Source organism: Jaculus jaculus, chromosome 1 (assembly GCF_020740685.1).
Source record: "Jaculus jaculus isolate mJacJac1 chromosome 1, mJacJac1.mat.Y.cur, whole genome shotgun sequence".
Lineage (NCBI taxonomy): Eukaryota > Metazoa > Chordata > Mammalia > Rodentia > Dipodidae > Jaculus > Jaculus jaculus.
The window spans coordinates 334199199-334219376 of record NC_059102.1 but is presented as its reverse complement, the minus strand read 5'-3'; the positions used below and the strand labels follow the sequence as shown (position 1 = coordinate 334219376).

The following is a 20178-nucleotide window of genomic DNA, read 5'->3' as shown; positions in this document are numbered from 1 at the left end:
AGTTTATCATGTCCATGTAGTAAAACAATAGTACTAGCTTCCTTAGTAAGACCTATGACCTCCCCAGCCATGGGCTTATGACAAGGTTTATTTCTCCTGTGGAGCAGGCATCAAGTCTGGTTAGAAAGTTGGTGGCACCCCATAACAGACTTGCCACTGTTGCACAGCTTGCCTGAACGGTCAGTATTATGATACAAAGGACCCGCAGCTAAATAACACTGTTGATGCTATTTTTTTTCTCCCCTGTTTTCTTTGGAGGCACTCTGATGTTAGTTACTGGGATGTGGGCCTGGGTACCATATTAGAACAAGTAACAGACAATATTGGCCCTGATGTTGAATTTCCCCAGGGTCCTGCATCGCATCTTCCCTGTCAGTACTATCCAGCAGGGAGGAAGCAGCCAGTCCAGTTTCAGCTCGATTTCGGATTGTGCTGTGACCAGGGCATGGGGCACCTTCAGCATTAGGGCCTTACCACCTAGTTTTGGCGGGCAACACACTGCAGCGTCAATTGTCTGTATTATTTTAGGGGCTGCGGCTTTTCCGACCAACACTGTCACTGGGCTTCTTGTTTAGCGACCGGTGACTTCTGAGAGCGCCAGCTTGCCTTGTCTGCCACATCTCCTCTGCTCACCCTGGCCTCCTTTCATGCCGCCACCTGCCTCTGCTTCTCTGCTCTTCTGGGACATACCAAGCCCCTTTCCACCCTCTGCCTTCTCCTTCCCTTTCCCCTCCTCCATTCCCCTCTTCTCCTCCCTTCTCAACCTTTGATCAAAGTCAGTTCATCAGGGTTGGAAATATGGCTGAGCACTTGCCTGCAAAGCCAAAGGACCCAGGTTTGATTCCCCAGGACACATGTAAGCCAGATGCACAAGGTGGCACATGTGTCTGGAGTTCATTTGCGGTGGCCAGAGGCCCTGCCATGCACATTCTCTCCTCTCCCTCTCTTGTTCTTAAATAAATAAATATTAAATATTAGTCTCTTTTACTTTGATGTCATGATCTTTTCCTCCTATTATGATGGTCTTGTATAGGTAGTGTCAGGCACTGTGAGGTCATGGATATCCAGGCCATTTTGTGTCTGAGTGGAGCATGTTGTAAGGAGTCCTAACCTTCCTTTGGCTCTGACATTCTTTCTGCCACCTCTTCTGCAATAGACCCTGAGTCTTGGAAGGTGTGATAGAGATATTGCAGTGTTGAGCACTCCTGTCACTTCTTCCCAGCACCATGATGCCTTCTGAGTCAGCCCAAGGTCAATGCCATCTGAAAGAGAATGTTTTCTACCAAAAGTGAGAGTAGCATTAATATATTGGTATGAATATTAAGAGAAGTGCTTACTGGGCAGTTTGATAAGCATAGTATATACATTTAGCCAGACAGCAGCAGACATTACACCTCTAGGGCTCATGACTACCCCTGTTTTAAGTTTTCAGTATCAGGGATGTATTCCCTCCCATGGAGCGGGCCTCCAGTCAAATTAGAGGACAGCTGGTTTCCACCATGACAGACATGCCACTATTGCACCCATTGGCTCACTTGGCCTGGCTGGCTAAATTTAAGACTTGCAGTGTCCGCTATTGAGTATCTTCACTGGTGATTTCTCTCTCTCCCATTGAACTGCATTCAGCATGGCTTCTTTCAGCTTTCTGTCAGCTGGTCTACATGGAGGAGATTATCAGCTCAGTTGCAGCAGGATTTCTCAGTGGCCTTGCAGCCCAAGTATGTGGAGTCTTCAGCAATAGGGTCTTACCATCTATTCTTGGTGGGAAACCAAGGGCCTCGGCAATGGCCTATAATGTTTTGGGGCAACAGGGACGTCCCTGGCCAATAACTCACTGGAAAGTATCCCATCCCTGGCACTGAAATTTTTCTAGCAACAATCTATGGCTCCTGAGTGTTCCGTTGTCCAAAAAAGTAGGTTTCCATATGATTTATTTATATCCCCTTAGATTTTGATTAGCCTTCCCTCCACCTTTCCATTACTCAATCTCTTCCCCTGACTTCACTTGGGCCTTTTCACCCCCATTAATCTATTCTTCTACTTACATATATACAATACCATCCTACTAAGTCCCCCCTCCCTTTCAATTCCCTTTATATCTCCTTTATAGCTTATTGGCCTCTGCTACTGAGTTTTATTTCAACTCATAGAAGTCTAATCATTGTAGCTAGGATCCACATATGAGAGAGAACATGTGACATTTGGCTTTCTAAGCCTGGGTTACCTCAATATAATCCTTACCAGATGCATCCATTTTCCTGCAAATTTCATGACTACATTTTTTTTTTTTAATCGCTGTGCAGAACTCCATCGTGTAAATGTGCCACATCTTCATTATCCACTCATCAGTTGAGGGACATCTAGGCTGGTTCCATTTCCTAGCTATTATGAATAGAGCAGCAATAAACATGGTTGAGCAAGTATCTGTAAGGTAGTGAGACTAGTCCTTAGGATATATGCCTAGGAGTGCTATAGCTGGGTCATATGGTAGATCTATTTTTAGCTGTCTTAGGAATCTCCACACTGGTTTCCACAATGGCTGGACCAGATTGCATTACCACCAGCAGTGTAGAAGGGTTCCTCTTTTTCCACATCCTCGCCAGCATTTATGGTCATTTGTTTTCATGATGGTGGCCAATCTGACAGGAGTGAGATGGAATCTCAATGTAGTTTTAATCTGCATTTCCCTGATGACTAGGGATGTAAAACATTTTTTTAGATGCTTATATGCCATCCACATTTCTTCTTTTGAGAACTCTCTATTTAATTCCATAGCTCATTTTTTTAAATTGGGTTGTTTGGTTTCTTATTGTTTAATTTTTTGGGTTCTCTGTATAACCTAGATATTAATCCCCTATCATATGTATAGCTGGCAAAGATTTTTTCCCATTCTGTAGGTTGCCTCTGCTTCATTCACAGCGTCCTTTGCCGTACAAAATCTTTGTAATTTCATGAGTTCCCAGTAGTTAATCTGTGATTTTATTGCCTGAGCAATTGGGGTTATAGTCAGAAAGTATTTGCCAAGACCAATATGTTGAAGGGTTTCCCTTACTTTTCAGAGCTTCAGGTCTGATGCTAAGGTCTTTAACCCATTTGGACTTAATTCTTGTGCATGGAGAGAGAAGGATCTATTCTCATCCTTATACAGATACATATCCAGTTTTCTCAGCACCATTTGCTGAAGAGGCTGTCTTTTCTCCAATGAGTATTTTTGGCATTTTTATCGAATATCAGGTGGCTATAGCTGCCTGGATTTACATCTGGATCCTCTATTCTGCTCCATTGATCTACATGTCTGCTTTTTTTGCCAGAACTTGCTGTTTTTGTTAGTATGGCTCTGTAGTATAGGTTAAAATCAGGTATGGTGATGCCACCAGCCTTATTTTTGTTGCCCAGTATTGTTTTAGATATTCGAGATTTTTTTTTGTGATTCCAAATGAATTTTTGGATTGTTTTTTTCTATTTCTGTGAAGAATGCCTTTAGAATTTTGATGTGGAGTGCATTAAAAGTGTAGGTAAGATTTTGGTAACATTGCCATTTTCACAACATTGATTCTTCTGATCCAAGAACAAGGGATGTTTTTCCATTTCCTAGTGTCTTCTACAATTTCTTGCTTGGGTGTTTTAAAGTTTTCATTGTAGAGATCCTTTACTTCCTTGGTTAGATTTATTCCAAGGTATTTTGTGAATGGGAGTGATTCTCTGATTTCATCCTCTGTGTGTTTGTTGTTAGCATATATGAAGGCTACTGATTTCTGTGTATTTATTTTGTATCCTGCTACATGGCTGTAGGTTTTTATCAGCTCTAACAGTTTTCTAGTAGAGTCTTTAGGCTCCTTTATATGTAGAATCATGTCATCTGCAAATAATGATAAATTGATCCCTTCCTTTCCAATCTGTATCCCTTTTATGTGTGTCTCTTGCCTTATTTCTATGGCTAAGACTTCCAGAACTATATTAAATAAAAGTGGGGACAGTGGACACCCTTGTCTTGTTCCTGCTTTTAGTGGAAAAGCTTCCAGCTTTTCCCCATTTAGTAATATGTTGGCTGTAGGCTTGTCATAAATAGCCTTATTATATTGAGATATGATCCTTCTATTCTCAGTCTCTGCAGGACTTTTATCACGAAGGGATGTTGGATTTTGTCAAATGCTTTCTCTGCATCTAATGAGATGATCATGTGATTTTTGTGCTTCAGTCTATTTATATAATGTATTACATTTACTGATTTGGGTATGTTGAACCATCCCTGCATCTCTAGAATAAAGCTTACCTGGTAGGGGTGAATGATCTTTCTGATATATTTTTGTATTCTGTTTGTCAATATTTTGTTGAGAATTGTTGCATCTATGTTCATGAGGGAGATTGGTATATAATTTTCTTTTTCTTTGTTCTATCTTTGCCTGGTTTTGGTAGCAGAAATAAATACTTAATTTTCAAATATATTTTTAAAAATATAAAAAGTTTTAAACAGTTACTCCATCAGAAGTGGTTCTGTCTAAACAGTGCTTCACCTAGCTTCCTTGATCACTCTATTGAGTGCTCAGCTTCCTGAAAGCAGGGCTAATCTTTTTCTTATCACTACTTAATCCTCAGGCCCTAGAACTCTGTCTGGCACAAATCCAGCACTCAGAATATGTTTTTAGGTTGACAAATACTGGCTTGCATATATATTTTTTTCCAGGATTAGTGGTACATCTTACCTCACTTCTCTTGAGACCAACAGATATTGCCTGGGGTGATGGCTCACAAAATTGGGATTTTTCACAGTAATCTTAGTTGGTTGTTGTGGAATAATATTTCAGGTAGAAGAAGAATATAATGAGCTATGTTTTCTGGACATATGCAGCAAGATTGAGAAGACAGTCTTCTTTCTTTTCCGTTGGCTACCTATGTATGAGTGAGACATACTTCTTTTTTTTGTTTGTTTGTTTGTTTGTTTTTGTTTTTTGAGAGACAGGTTCTCATGTATTCTTAGGCTGGCTTTGAGTTCTTTATGTAGCTGTGGATGACCTTGGACTTCTGATCCTCCTGCCTCCTCCCAAACATTGCGATTGTAGGCATGTGTCACCTGGTTTATACAGTGCTGGGGATTGAACCCAGGGCCTTGTGCATGTTAGGCAAGCACTCTGCCAACTGATCTACATCCCCAGCCCCAAACACTTATTCTTTATTCAGTCATTCAACTTAAGTTATGAGTGCCACTGTATGTCAGACATTGTTCTTCCTGCTTGTCATCAGTACAATATAAATGAAACTCCAGCCTCAAAGTGTTTAGATTTGGGCTACAGAGATTGCTAAGTGATTGGAAGCACTAGTTTTCAGAGCCTGCCTGCCTGGGTTCAATTCCACAGTACTCACGTAAAGCAAGATGCACAAAGTTGTACAGGAATCTGGAGTGCATTTGCAGGGACGGGAGGCCCTGGTGCGCCCGTACTCATTCTAGTTCTCATTCTCCCTCTCTCACTCTCAAATAACTAAAATATATAATTTCTAAAATTTAGATTTTACAAACTCATTGGTTCACCAAAAAGAAAGAAGGAGAGAGAAAGAAAGGAAGGCAGGAAAAAAGGAAAGAAGGAAGGAAGGAAGGGGAAGGAATAAGAGAGGGAGGGAAGAAAGAAGATCACTTAACCTGGTGTGGTGTGATGGCACACACCTTTAATCCCAGCACTTGGGAGGCAGAGGTAGGAGGATCACCATGAGTTCGAGGCCAGCCTCAGACTGCAGAGTGAGTTCCAGATCACCCTGGCCTACAGCAAGACCCTACCTTAAAAAAAATTTTAAAAATTTTTCTTAAAAGAGGATCAGTGGGCTGGAGAGATGGCTTAGCGGTTAAGCGCTTGCCTGTGAAGCCTAAGGACCCCGGTTCGAGGCTTGTTTCCCAGGTCCCACGTTAGCCAGATGCACAAGGGGGCGCACGCGTCTGGAGTTCGTTTGCAGAGGCTGGAAGCCCTGGCGCGCCCATTCTCTCTCTCTCCCTCTATCTGTCTTTCTCTCTGTGTCTGTCACTCTCAAATAAATAAATTTAAAAAAAATTTTAAAAAAGAATTAAAAAAAAAAAGAGGATCAGTGGGGGCAGAAGAGGGACAAGAAAGGTCAGCATGATGAAAGTACATTATATGCATGTGTGAAGATGTCATAATGATACCCATTATGTATAATTCATGAATATGCCAATAAGAGTGTTTTGAGGTTTATACTTTATTAGGTAGAGGCAGATAAGTTTAAAAAGTAGGGACATATGTCAGATAGCCATAAATGGTTTCATACCATACCCAGAAATACAACACCGTGGAGCTGGGGGATCTGGGTGGAAAATGCTCTGCTGTAGAAAGAACCACCTGTGGTGACTCAAGGAAGATATAGAATGAAATTGGCCCAGCACTATGGTCTAACCTTATGGGGAGGTGTTCATCAGCTGTCTATTGCTAAAACAAATACTTGAGAGACTCAACTTATAAGGAGAAAGGGCTTATTTTGGTTCATAGTTCATGATCTGGCCGTTCTATTGCTTTTAGACTGCTGGTGAGAATGCCAGATGGCAACAGATGGGCGTGCATGGCAGAGTAAATTTGCTCATCTGATGGCTAGGAGCTAGAAAGAGATGCGGGACTGGGGTCTTACAGTCCTGTTCACAAGCATGTCCTCTCTGACCTAAATACTACGCTCAAGCCCGCCCCTCCCTTACAGGTTCCACCACCTCCAAAGTGCCACCCTGGGGATCAAAGCTGTAACATGTGGCCTTTAAGAACATTCCAGATCCAAACTAGAGCAGGAGGCCATGAGTGATGTATGGGAAAGATGTTAGGGTTTTGCTAAGAACACTCAATTGTAGGGACTCCTTTCAATTGTGATTTGAGGACCAAGGGAAGAGTTTTCTCTTGGTCAGAGATTCCCCAAGCTCTCTCTTCAGCCTTCTACTTGGAGAGACAGAGGCCAAGTGGGGATGGACGATGGGCTTACTTAAATATCAAGGCTTAAAACCAGAAGACTGAGGTTGAAGTTCTGTTTCTGTTACTAGTTAATATCATGCTTTCAGCTATTTGGTGTTTCTATGTCTTTGTTTCTACACAATGTGTTTAAGGGCTGTGGATGGTTAGAGCACTTGCCTGGGATATGCAAGGTTCCAGGTGTTTTTGTTTTTAAAAATTAGTTATTTATTTACTTGAGAGCTACAGACAGAGAGAGAAAGAGACAGAGAGAGGCACGCCAGGGTCTCCAGCCACTGCAAACAAACTGCAGAGCCATGCACCCCCTTGTGCATCTGGCTAATGTGGGTCCTAGGGAATCCAGCCTTGAACTGGGGTCCTTTGGCTTTGCAGGCAAATGCCTTAACCACTAAACCATCTCTCCAGACCAAGGTTCCTTATCCCCAGCATGTGAACCCCCCCTCCACGAGATGGGCTGGAGAGATGGCTTAGTGGTTAAGGCATTTGCCTGCAAAGCCAAAGGACTTGGTTCAAGTCCCCAGGACCCACGTAGCCAGATGCCCAAGGTGGCGCATGCATCTGGAGTTCTTTTGCAGTGGCTGGAGGCCCTAGCATGCCTATTCTCTCTCTCTTTCTCTCAAATAAGTAAACAAATAATAAAAATTAAAAAAAAAAAACACAAGAGGGGCTGGGAAGATAGTTCAGCAGTTCAAGGCATTTGCTTGCAAAGTCTGACTGCCTGGGGTTGATTTCCCGGTACCCACTTTAAAGCTAGGTGCACAAAGTGGCACATGTGTCCAAAGTTCATCTACAGTGGCATTAGGCCCTGACCTGTCCACTCTCATTGTCTCTCTCTCTTTTCCTCTCTTTCTCTCCTTCCAAATAAATAAAAATATTAAAAAGAAATAAGAAAAATCATGTGTGTTAGTACACAGAAGGATGAGAAGTTTAAGGTCATTGTCTATGTGGGAAGCTCAAGGCCAATATGGGACACACGAGATCTGTCTCAAAAAAATCAAACAAGTCAGGCTGGAAAAATGGCTTAGTGGTTAAGTGCTTTTCTGTGAAGCCAAAGGACCCGGGTTCAAGGCTCGATTCCCCAGGACCCATGTTAGCCAGATGCACAAGGGGGCGCATGCATCTGGAGTTTGTTTGCAGTGGCTGGAGGCCCTGGCGCTCCCATTCTCTCTCTATCTGCCTATTTCTCTGTTTGTTGCTCTCAAATAAATAAATAAAATAAATAAACAAAAAAATTTTTAAAAATCAAACAAGTTGAGGCTAGGTACTGGTGATTGCCTTAGTGTGCTAGAGTCCTTGAAGAATAATGACTAACTGTACTCACTGGCTGTGGGCTTCGTGACACCATGACACTGTCTGTCACTATGTTAGTGACACGCTTCTCATTAATCCCCCATGGGGATTTGCCAATAGCCACCTTTCCTGGCCTTGAGATTTAAATCTGATTCCTGCTGTGTGTTGGCCACTGTTTTACAGAGGCGATAATTTTACATTGCAGTGGGGGAAATTGCTGCAAAAACTGAGAAGCTGCAGAATTACAGTGAGGCTGTGAAAGGCTCTGGAAAGCTGGTTCGAGGCATTACCACTTAAAGAGGAAGCAGAACTTCTGCCCCATGGTCAGCCTTGACACACTGTGGACGTTGGTTGGTGAATAGACCAGGGTAAATGCTGCCAAAAACCAGACCGGAGTGGCCCCCATCACTGATGCCGAGCAATCAGCTACTGCAAGGTTCTGGGAAAGGAAAGCTCCCAAGCACCCTGTCGTCCTGAAGGCCAAACGGTCCAGCAGAAGAGCTGAGGAGAATGAAGGGGATGTTGGGGGTGTCTGTGTTCTGGTGGCTTGAAGCCACCCAAGGAGGTTCATTAAATGCTAGCAAGTACTTTTCAATAAATAAATAAATAAAAACCGGTCTTTGTTCCCTCGCGCTGCCGGACACCTGGCACCATGAAGATCTGGACGTCCCAGCACGTTTTTGACCATGGGAAACCGTTACTACCGCTGCTATGCAGAAATACCCAAACCCGGTGAACCCAAGCGTGGTTGGCGTTGATGTGCTCCACCGACATACAGGTCCTTCTGGAAAGCTGCACAGCCACAGGCTTCTCAGCAGTGAGTGGGGCTGCCCTCCATTGTGAAGTCTCTCGTTGGTGCAGCAAGAACCAAGACGCGTGTGCAGGAGCGCGCTGTGGTTGACCCTGTGAAGAAGACACCGGAGCTGAGGTCTACCAACATTTCATTCACTAATGTGGTTTCCGTAGATGAGAGACTTAGACGCAAGCCACATCCTCAGGACCCAGAAGAGACTGTTTTGACTCAGGAAGCCATCATCACTGAGAAAGGCGTCAACTTGAGCAGCTCCCTCGAAGGCCTGATGACCAGCACCATATCTTCCAACGCGAGGAAAGGCCCAGAAGCAATGGAGTGGGTGATCCGCAAGTTGAACACCGAGATCGGAGAACGGTCGCTTCGGCAAGAGGACACCTAAGGGCTCCTGCAGCGGTGCTGGAGAGGAATGACCGTGAGGGCGGGCGCAGCAGCTCGCCAAGCTGACAGCATATTTATTTGTTATTTAAAAAAATACAAGTATTCTAGGTAGAATTTTTTTTTTGTTTATTTAAATGAGGTGGGGTAAGGCTGTGACTTGATGAAGATAAAAAGATGTGAGGCTTTGGAATCAAAAGGGTCATGTGAGGCTAGTGTGGCCTGAAGCGACTGATTTTGAGGCCCGTGGTGCTCATGTGAACAATTAACAGCTTTTCTGGAGTACTTGTAAGAAATCGATACTGATCTTGAGTCTCCGTGGGTACTTTCCGGGTGCTGGCACTCCGCCTGGCTGCGGACCAAGCTCATGATGAAGCAGGCCCCCTCGGTCCACACAGTGGCCTTACTGCCATAGCTAGAATGGCATGTGTGAGGAGAACTTGTGTAGTTTCAGATGACAGTAGTTTGTATAAAATAACTTGCTCTGCTAAGAACCATGGTATTTTGATTTGGTACTCAAGTGATATTTTTGGAGTGTAAATTAGCATTAACGTCTATATGACTCCAGCAAAAACATTTTGTCGTATTAAAGAGTACTGTATTGACTTACCAAAGTTTTGTCACTTAGTAAAGTTCTCACCTTTCTTGGACTTGCCCTTGTTCACTGAGCACGCTGCCGGGGTGGGGGCGTGGCACCCAGAAAATGATGTCCTTCCTCGAGTGGGTTCTGCGGCGGAGCTGTGCTCGTTCTTGTTGCGTTCACGTGCTCCGTAGAAACTCGAGCCATGTGTCACAGCCAGGCACGTGTGCTTCGGTTACGGGAATGTGATTACTTTTTTGAGGTAATTGATCACAAAGTATCACATGCGAACTATGTCCTGTGAGATTGCTTGACGCAGTCTTGATTCAAAGCAAGGTCCCCCTGGTGATGGTGTCCCCACGGGGTGTGTCGCTGGGAGGAAACAGCAGTGGGGTAGGGGAACCCCAGCAAGAGCTGCAGTCCAGGTTCTCTGCGCTACAAAGTACAAACCCAGAAAACGTGTCTGTTCCATGTTCAAGAACGAGACCATTCTGAGAGAGATCTCTGAGACTAGAGTTGTATCTTTTTGGCAAAAGGTGATTGGTTCTCACCTTTATTTTACAGTGCTTAATGTGACCAATCTCAGGTGGGTTTTCCTATTAGATCCTAGTTAATATGTATACATAAGGCCAGAAAAACTATTACTAAATTTTTTTTAATTTGTGGTTTTCTTAAAATATTACTTAAAGAATCTAAGAGGGAGGGAATCTTTGGCTAGTTATAAAAGCAGATTAAAACCAATGGAGTTTCTGAGGGTTTTTGTTTTTGGGGTGTGTGTGTGGTTTTTTTTGTAAGTGAAGATGATGTTTAGAAATGAAGTGCCATTGCATCTTAACAACATTGCCAAATATTATTGCACAAAAAGTGACTTGTATAATTTCTTTGTTCTGAAAAAGGTATAATCTAATGAATATTTCTGGAAAAGTCCTATACTTTTTTTTTACATTGATGTAGTGATGAAATTCTGTAAGCTGGTAAAATATAAATACACAAACGAACTCATTGAAGATTTCAAATTACCCCGGAATAAATGTTAGTCAATGCAGCCTTGAGCATCTTTACCCTACTTAAGTGAACTTAGCTGAATTTAAAACCTTTGTGGTTAATAAAAACTTAATTTCTCTACAATAAATAAATAAATAAATAAATAAATAAATAAATAAATAAAAAATCAAACAAGAAAGGGGGAAAAGTATTCATCTTTCTTGTCTTCCAGGTTATTTTGGAAAACTATGAAATATTTTACATACTTTTTTTTTTTTATTTTTCAGATAATGCCATCTTTGGATAAAGTTCATCTCCAGAGACACAAATACATTCTCTGTGATCCCTCCTCAATGCTTGTGAATTACTTCAAATTATAAAAGAAGCTAGCTGGTGTGGTGGCTCATGCCTGTAATCCCAGCACTCAGTAGGTTGAGGCAGGAGGATCCAGGGTTCTGGCTTGCCTGGGCAACATAGCAAGACCCTCTCTCAAGAACGGGTGGGAGGTATGTAATAAAGTCACCAGGCTTCACTTCCCACACAGCAAGTAGCGCATTTCAGGAACACTGGTGGGCTGGCCTCCCGCTTCACAGGCACAGATAGAGATGAGACACAGCGTCAAATGACCAGAGGCTCCCACTGACACCCCTGCTGGCCCAGAGGGAGACTCGTCTCTGTTCAGAGGGCAGTCTGGAGTCAAGACAGCCCTCTGCTCCCCAGAGGCGATCTCCTAACAGTTAAGCAGCCCAATTAAAGATGATTAAAATATAGTATTATTTAAGGAGGGGCTGGATCTCAGATGAAACTCAGGAGATAAGAACCAAAGAAATGAATATCTATGAATAAGAACCAAAGAAATGAAGAACTATGTAGTCTTAGGCTGGCCTTGAACTCACAGCGATCCTCCTACTTCTGCCTCCCAAGCACTGAGACTAAAGGCGTGCATTGCCACGCCCCGTTCCCATTAGACATTTCTACCTTGTTCTGCTTTGTACATCTACAGCAGCCTCACGCTAACACCAGAAACTCAGAAGTCACATGGCAGCACATATCAGTGTATATTTTGTACTCTGACCCTATGTGACATGACAAGAAGTACAGCTACCTTCTACCCCTCCCGGGAGTGCTCCACTCACAGTCCCACTTGGAGACAGACTTGCCTCTTCTGCCCTGGCTTCTCGCAGAGCCTTATGCAGGCAAGAGCCCCAGCCAAACCCATTAATCCACACGCAGGCCTCCCGCAGCCTCTCTGGCACTCCCAGAAGCCTTCGGTGTGTGGTCGGTGTTGCTGTGGCCACGGACACGCTGTGCTTCTTTCCCAAGAGGCTCTGCAGAATCCCTTTGCCCTCTCTGACACTGCAATGTGTCCAAAGAGATGGATTGCACGGCTGGAAGCCAGGCAGCACCAACAGGCCTCGGCCATCCAAACAGGCCTCACAGTAAGACGAGCCTGAGGTAACCCTGACCTAACCTAAGGGCTGTGGCGGGCAGGCTGAGGATGCAGGTGTGAGCACGCAGGTGTGAAGCCCTTACCCAGGTCTGCACTTTGCCATCCTCTGTGCAGGGTGGTGGGAGTGAGAACAGGTCAGTGCGTCGGCACATTTTCCTGGAAGGTTTGCTGCAAGGGCTCTGTACCCGAGGCCCCTCCTCCATGAGACCGGGAGGCTGCTTTGGAGCCTAGTCAGGACCTCAAGGCTTGTCACCCAAGTGTTACGCAGGAGCCTGGGCTCTGGCAGGCCTCACAAGCTGGGCTGGGACACCTCTCTAAATATGCCGGTTAAAGAGTCAAGGCATGGTGGAATGCACAGCAAGGGGATTTCCTCAGTGCGGCCACTTTGGGGAGAGCAATGCACAGAGGTCCAGACTCCCAGGTCCGTTCTCAGGGTTCTAAAATGAGATTTAGGAGAACTGACATGCAAAACTAAGCAGCTTTGTTCCGATGTGATCCCAGTGACCTGTCACGGTCTGGGCTCCAGTCTGTCCTGCAAAGTGGGCTGAGAAGCTGCCTGAACTGTGTGTAATCTCTTCCTGGGAGACTCTGTGGCTGGCTCTAGGCTTCAGCCTTTTCCTCCACCCAGCATGAGATACTGGGGAAATTCCACTCCCTTGGGCCCTGCTGCTTCAGCGTTCTAATGGCTAAAGGAAGAGCACGAGGCTCTAGAATGCCTTCTTCCTGCCAGGACGGTTACAGACTCACTGCGGTTAGTCATCCTTTCCCACTGTCTTGCGCCGAAATGCTGTACCCTACTCCTCTGCTTCCACACCAGGCGACAGGCGAGGATGAGCTAGGACGTCTTTCCTCCTGTCATCTTCCCCAACAGTAAAGCCAGCCATGCATTCTCTTCTCCCACTCTATAGTCACAGAACCCTGCTCACTTCCTCAAAAGTCTTTCCTAACCAGTGTGAACTCAGGTTCCCAGAAAAGCAAGCAAACAAGGCTGAGTGGACTGATAAAACTCCTGTGATCACAGATGGAATGTCGCAGGTCAGAGTCACATTACCTTGGGCTACCTTTTGCCTCTTAGTAGCCATTTATTGCCTGCCCTGGCATCTGACCTGATAGCCTATGCGTCTCTCAATTGACCTGGTGTGACTACTGGGAATGTGCAAGCAGACAGACCCCAGCTTCCACCAACCCAAGGACTAAAATGTCATGAGATAGCATCTGAGGCCTGGGTGGAGATTCCCCCCTACCTGATGGTCAGCCAGTGAATTTGAAAAGTGCCTTGATTTATGACTTTCTTCTGTTCTGTAACTATAAAACCTCCATGAAATTGTTAACACGTTGGAACATGGAATTTGGGGTAACCTAAATCTGTGTTCCTGGGCCATGACCACACATATTTGGTTCCAGAATAAACTATTTCGTATGTCCTTTGAGGTGAGAGCTGTGTCTTTTGTGTTAATGCCAGGTACTGAGGTATGAGGCTATAGACTAAGGATGGAGGATTGCTTGACCCATAAATTTGCGGCCAGTCTTAAAAAGAACAGAGAACTAATTGTTGCAGCCTCAGTGCCCTCACATTTGCTCTTTCTTCTGCCTGGGAGACTCCTTCTCTGTCATCTTGATGCAGGATTTCTGAAGTCCAGGGAGGGATTCGATTCCCTGAAGATGCAGGAGCTCCAAAACCTGTGGACACCGGCTTTGGCTCTTTGCCCAAGTTATAGAAGAATTGAAAGCACAGGCTCAGAATTTATTATGAGATTTATTTTAGGGAGAGTTTGGGATCTGGAGGGAAGAGGAGAACGAAGTCTCAAGCCAACAGAAGTTCTTCCCCTTCTCAGCCTGGCACAGAAAGGGGAGGGGAGGTGGAGGAAAGCCTCCCTCAGGGAGAGAGATCTGGGGAGGAAGCTTCCAGAGAAGGGGCTCACGCACTTGGAAAGAAAAGCAGGAGAGCCCGAGCTAAAGATCCCCTTGCACAGGGACCAGAGGAGACTGAGAGACACTAAGGGGCTCAGAGCTTAAACAGGGAACACATGTGTAGCAAAGCAGAGAACCCCAAACCAAACGAGGCAGGACACACAACACCTGGACAAAAAGAAAGCAGGTGGGAAGGGGAGGGAGGAGGCTGGGGGTACCCTCTCACAGAAGGAAGCAGCCAAGAGCTTACCAAAAGGGCCTGGAGCCAACGACACGCAGGGGCCCAAGAGAGAGATTTACACACGATTAAGCTCATGTATGAGTCAAACACCCAACTAGAATGCACCTTATCCTCAGACTCAGGTGTGTAAGGGAGGGACCTGATTGGTTGGTGGGCTCAACAGGCTACCTCATAGCACACCCATGGCTGTGCTAAGCCAGGGAGACCTTGACGATGAGACAGAGTCAGAGGCGGGTTCTAGACCTGCCTGTGCAGGCAAGGTGGCCTCCATGTTCTTCAGAACGGCTACCCTGTGCCTATTCTCTATCAACCAGGTCTGGCTCCTTCCCACTGTGCAGGTCTCAAACAGGATGTCACGTCCACAGAGGCTGGGCTGAACACCAGATCTAAGGTATGCTGAAGTCTGCCATGCACTCACTGATTAGTAGGTGTGCAAAAGTAAAAGTCATAAGCCGGCCGTGGTGGCACACGCCTTTAATCCCAGCACTTGGGAGGCAGAAATAGGATTGCCATGAGTTGGAGGCCACCCTGAGATGACAGTGAATTCCAGGTCAGGCTGAACTAGAGCGAGACCTTACTTCAATAAAGCAAACAAAGTAAAAGTCATAGAGCATCTTCCATAGCTCATTGAAGTCCTCGCTCTTGCCTGAGGTTCATGAACCAGTAGAATCCACAGCATCCGGGAGCCTCTGGAAGTGCACAGTCCTAGGATTTTGCCCCAGACCCACACCACAGGCGTCTGTCTTTAAGGAGATCATTAGCTGATTTAGGGCACATTACGGGTTAGGAAGGACTACCACTTAAGGCACCCCCAGAAACACCTTCCTGGATGAGCTACTCCTTTTTTCCCCCTTTTTTGTATGTTTTATTTTGTTTTTGAGACAAGGTCTTATGTAGACCAGGATGGTCTGAAACTCTATATAGACAGCAATGACTAAGACCTCTTGGGCTCCTAATCCTCTTCCCCAAACCCTCAAGTGCTGGGATTACAGGTCGGTGCACCATGCCTGACTGAATACTCCATTTTCTAGCACATGATTTCCAACTCTTAATGCCTCTTAGAAACACCCAGATTCCAGGATAGAGCCTTAGCCTCTGGAGATTCTAGTTTATAACCAAGGATGTGAACCCCTGTTCTAGCTAGGACTGAGCCCTCCAATCAAAGCCAGGAGCAGACCCTCCCTCTTAAGGCCTCAGCATGCTTCTGAAAAGCAAAAGCTTAGGCCAGGGGGCAACGTGGTTGTTTGAATGTGTGTCCCCTGTAGACTCAGGTGTTTTATTAAAACTTGAAACTTGGATCTCCAGATGCCTGGCTGGAGGAGGTGTCACTGGGAGTGGATCCTGGGATCCAGCCTAGTAACTGGGGGTGGATCTGATTTCTACAGGTACAGTAGTGCTGGGCCTCTGCTTGGATGTGTGGAAACAGCTTCTTCTGCCACTAATGGAACTTCCCCTGGATCTTTAAGCTTGAAATAAATCCCTTCTGTTGGGTCAGGACAAATGGAGTCACTGAGGACAGCAAGAGGGCAACAGAGACATAAGGAAGTAGATCATCCACATTCCTCCAGCCGGGCGTGTTGGCGCATGCCTTTAATCCCAGCACTTGGGAGGCAGAGGTAGGAGGATCGCCGAGAGTTTGAGGCCACCCTGAGACTACATAGTGAATTCCAGGTCAGCCTGGGCTAGAGTGAGACCCTACTTCAAAAAACCATTAAAAAAAAAAACAAAACCACATTGTTCAAGGAACTACCCAGCCATTATTCCTTCCTTGCCCAACAACGCCCCAGGTCTAGGTTTCCTGCCCCCTTACCTCCCAGGTCATCTGCTCACTGTTCTGGTCTCATACCCTAGCTATTTGAAGTGGCTAATGTAAAGAATAAGGGAGTTCTTTTCCCTTCCTCACCTTCCAACTGAGAGCCCTACAACGCCACTCTCTGGGATCTCAAGTTGGCTGCTCCGCAGCTTGAGCGTTTCCAGAATTAAAATGCAGATGCTATCCTCAACATTAGTCTCTGATTGGGCAAGGAAAGTGAAAAAGCAAATGATGAGATGGAGGGGACGGCTTGCCCTTCCTTATGGCTGGCAGGATCCATGGGAAAGAGAACTCACGTTAGTTTTGTGCTAAGAGCCCTTCGTGAGATGCCAAAGTTTGGAACCCGTGTGGAGAATCAGACAGTGAGTACAAAGAGAAGACAGCCCTCAGATCTGACTTGATTTTTTTTTTTTTTTTCCCGAGGTAGAGTCTCTCCTAGGTCAGGCTGACCTGGAACTCACTCTGTAGTCCTAGGCTGGCCTTGATCTCATGGCAATACTCCTACCTGTGCCTCTGTAGTGCTAGGATGAAAGATGTGTGCCACCATGCCCAGCAGGTCTGACTTTTAACACAAAGGAAGGGGAAAGCTAGGATTCAGCATGCAGACGGGGCCTACTAATGGCCAGTACAAGAAACTGATAATCAGAAACTGCTCTGCACGTGAAACAAGAAATGAGAGCCTCTCACAGCCTGGCTCAGGATGGGATCAGTCCGAGGGCAGGGGAAACTGAGTAACCAGCCATTCCCCTCGACACAAAGCTGTATCGCCTGAGGTAGTACTAGGAAAATGTCTTGGATGGACTGGCTCATAGCAGCCATCAGGAACACTTGGTCATCACAGAGGGCATGGGAGAGGAAGTGTTTGATGCCCAGTTCACCAAGCCATGTAGGATTGTATTCCTAGGAAAGTTAAGAAATAGGTTGTGGGCTGGAGAGATGGCTTAGTGGTTAAGGTGCTTGCCTGTGAAGCCTAAGGACTCATGTTTGACTGTCTAGGTCCCATGTAAGCCAGACACACAGTGACACAAGCACACGAGGTTACACATATGCACAAGGGGGCACACACATCTGGAGTTTGATTGCAGTGGCTGGAGGCCCTGGTGTGCCGATTCCTCTCTCTCCCTCTCTTGCATTAAGAAAAAAGGCAGTCTATTGGGCTTGCCTCAAAAAAAATAAAAAAGGTTGATTGGTTGATTCCATTGGAGCTCAGGGCTGGTATAGTTTTAGTAATTTTAAATTCATATATATATCACACACCAGGGCCTCTTAACATTGCAAAGGAACCAGATATGCCACCTCTTGGCTTTTGCAAGTGCCTGTCTGTAACTGCTGAGCCACCTTTTCAGCCCCCAGCCTTACTGATTTTACTGAGACCCTTTTATGGAGGGATGTTGTAGTTACCCTCTTTATGCTGGGACAAAACATGTGGCCAGAAGCAGGTGATGGGAGAAAAGGATTTGTTTTGGCTTATGGATTCATCATGGGGGACTCATGGCCAGGACAGAGGCAGCATGTCGGGTCACGGGAGCCGGGAGGGATCTTTACAAGGTAGCAGAGGCTCTGGCTGATTGAAATGACTGAAACTGGCATGTAAATCAGGTTTGTAGAGTGCTAAAGCAACCAAGAAGTGATGAGAAGGACAGAACAGCCAAAGGAGGTCTCAAAGACACATGTGGTAAGATTTGTGTCTGCAAAAAGGGGAGTTCCTCAGGAAAATATAACTGAAAGCCAAGTGTTATAACTACTGTTAGATTTTGGTTGTAATAGAGGCACCCAGACAAATCCAGCTTATTGGGTTTGTCAACACAAAACACACAGCTCTTACTTCAAAGAGGATGACAGACGGTTTATTCTGGAGCCAAACCTACGTGACCATGGGCTGGGAACAGGATGCAGTGTGGCCGCCTCTCTGCTGCAAGTCAACATCCTGGGGGTGGAGGTGCCCCTAGGACTTACCTCGCGCACCACTGCTGGCAGTTTCACCTGAGTGGCCAATAGTAAAGCTAGCCAAGCAAGGTGAGCTGAGACATCAAATAGTAAAGCTAGCCAAGCAAGGTGAGGTGAGACATCAAATAGTAAAGCTAGCCAAGCAAGGTGAGGTGAGACATCAAATAGTAAAGCTAGCCAAGCAAGGTGAGGTGAGACATCAGCACTTCAGGAAGCCCGCCCCAGAGAGGGCTGTGGATAGCAAATAGTGTAGACTGCCAGAGGGCTGTGACAAAATGACAGGAACCACCAACACAGGTTTATTGCATCCATTCTTTGTTTTGTTCTTTTTAAAATATTTTATTGGGGGGGGGGGAAGGGGCACACCATGGCCTCCAGCCACCGAAAAAGAACTTCAAATGCATGTGTCACCTTGTGCATCTGGCTTTACTTGGGTCCTGGGGAATCAAACCTGCATCCTTTGGCTTTGCAGGCAAGTGCCATAACTGCTAAGCCATCTCTCCAGCCCAAGACCATTTTTTTCCTCCTTCCCTCCCTCCCTTTTCCTTCCTTCCTTCCTTCCTTCCTTCCTTCCTTCCTTCCTTCCCTCTTTCTTTCTTTCTTTCTTTCTTTCTTTCTTTCTTTCTTTCTTTCTTTCTTTCTTTCTTTCTTTCTTTCTTTCTTTCTTTCTTTCTTTCTTTCTTTCAGAGAACGAGAGATGCATGCGCCCCCCGTATGTGCCTGAGTGACACTGCGTGCTTGCATCACTGTGCGTCTGGCTTATGCGGGACCTGGAGATTTGAACAAGAGTTCTTAGGCTTCACAGGCTAGTGCCTTAACCACTAAGACTTCTCTCCAGGCCAAGACCCTCTTTCTCAAACACATGAATGAACAACAAAACCCTGTTTATGGAATAAATGAAACAAATGGGTGAATAAATAAGTAAAATGGCAAAACAATTTAGAGGGCAGAGATCATGTCTGGCTGGGGTGATCAGGCAAGCCGAAATAATTGAAGTTGGACCTTCAAGGATTCAACGGTAAAGGCTTAATGACAGAGCATGGTAGGAGAGGTTGGGAAATATGGAAGAGAGATACAGAACTGAAAGAGCGCACTGAAACCTTGTTTAATACACTTCTTTCTTTATTACATGGAGGAGGTGTCAAATGTAATGATGCTCATGGAGTTAAATGCCTCTTTGCTACAGTTTCGATCTTAATGTCCCTCTAAGGCCCCATTATAATGTAATTCACCCCATTTCCAACCTGGGCCCAGAAGAACAGTCTTAACCTTTAAGCCATCTTTCCAGCTCCACACCTTAGATTTTTAAATGTTTAATAAAGTATGACTATATACCAAAGAGTCAGATACACTTAAAACATTTATTTTTTTAAATTTATTTATATATTTATTTTTTAATTTTTTTTAATTTTTATTAACATTTTCCATGATTATAAAAAAAATCCCATGGTAATTCCCTCCCTCCCTCCCCACACTTTCCCCTTTGAAATTCCATTCTCCATCATATTACCTCCCCATCACAATCATTGTACTTACACATATACAATATCAACCTATGAAGTACCCTCCTCCCTTCCTTTCTCTTCCCTTTATGTCTCCTTTTTAATTTACTGGCCTCTGCTACTAAGTATTTTCATTCTCACGCAGAAGCCCAATCATCTGTAGCTAGGATCCACATATGAGAGAGAACATGTGGCACTTGGCTTTCTGGGCCTGGGTTACCTCACTTAGTATAATCCTTTCCAGGTCCATCCATTTTTCTGCAAATTTCATAACTTCATTTTTCTTTACCGCTGACTAGAACTCCATTGTATAAATGT

General features: G+C 45.1%; 1 pseudogene; it reads left to right on the top strand.

Moving 5' to 3' along the window:
- The first annotated feature begins 8895 nt into the window (after positions 1–8895).
- Positions 8896–9501, top strand: LOC101614744 (annotated as a pseudogene).
- Positions 9502–20178: the final 10677 nt, after the last annotated feature.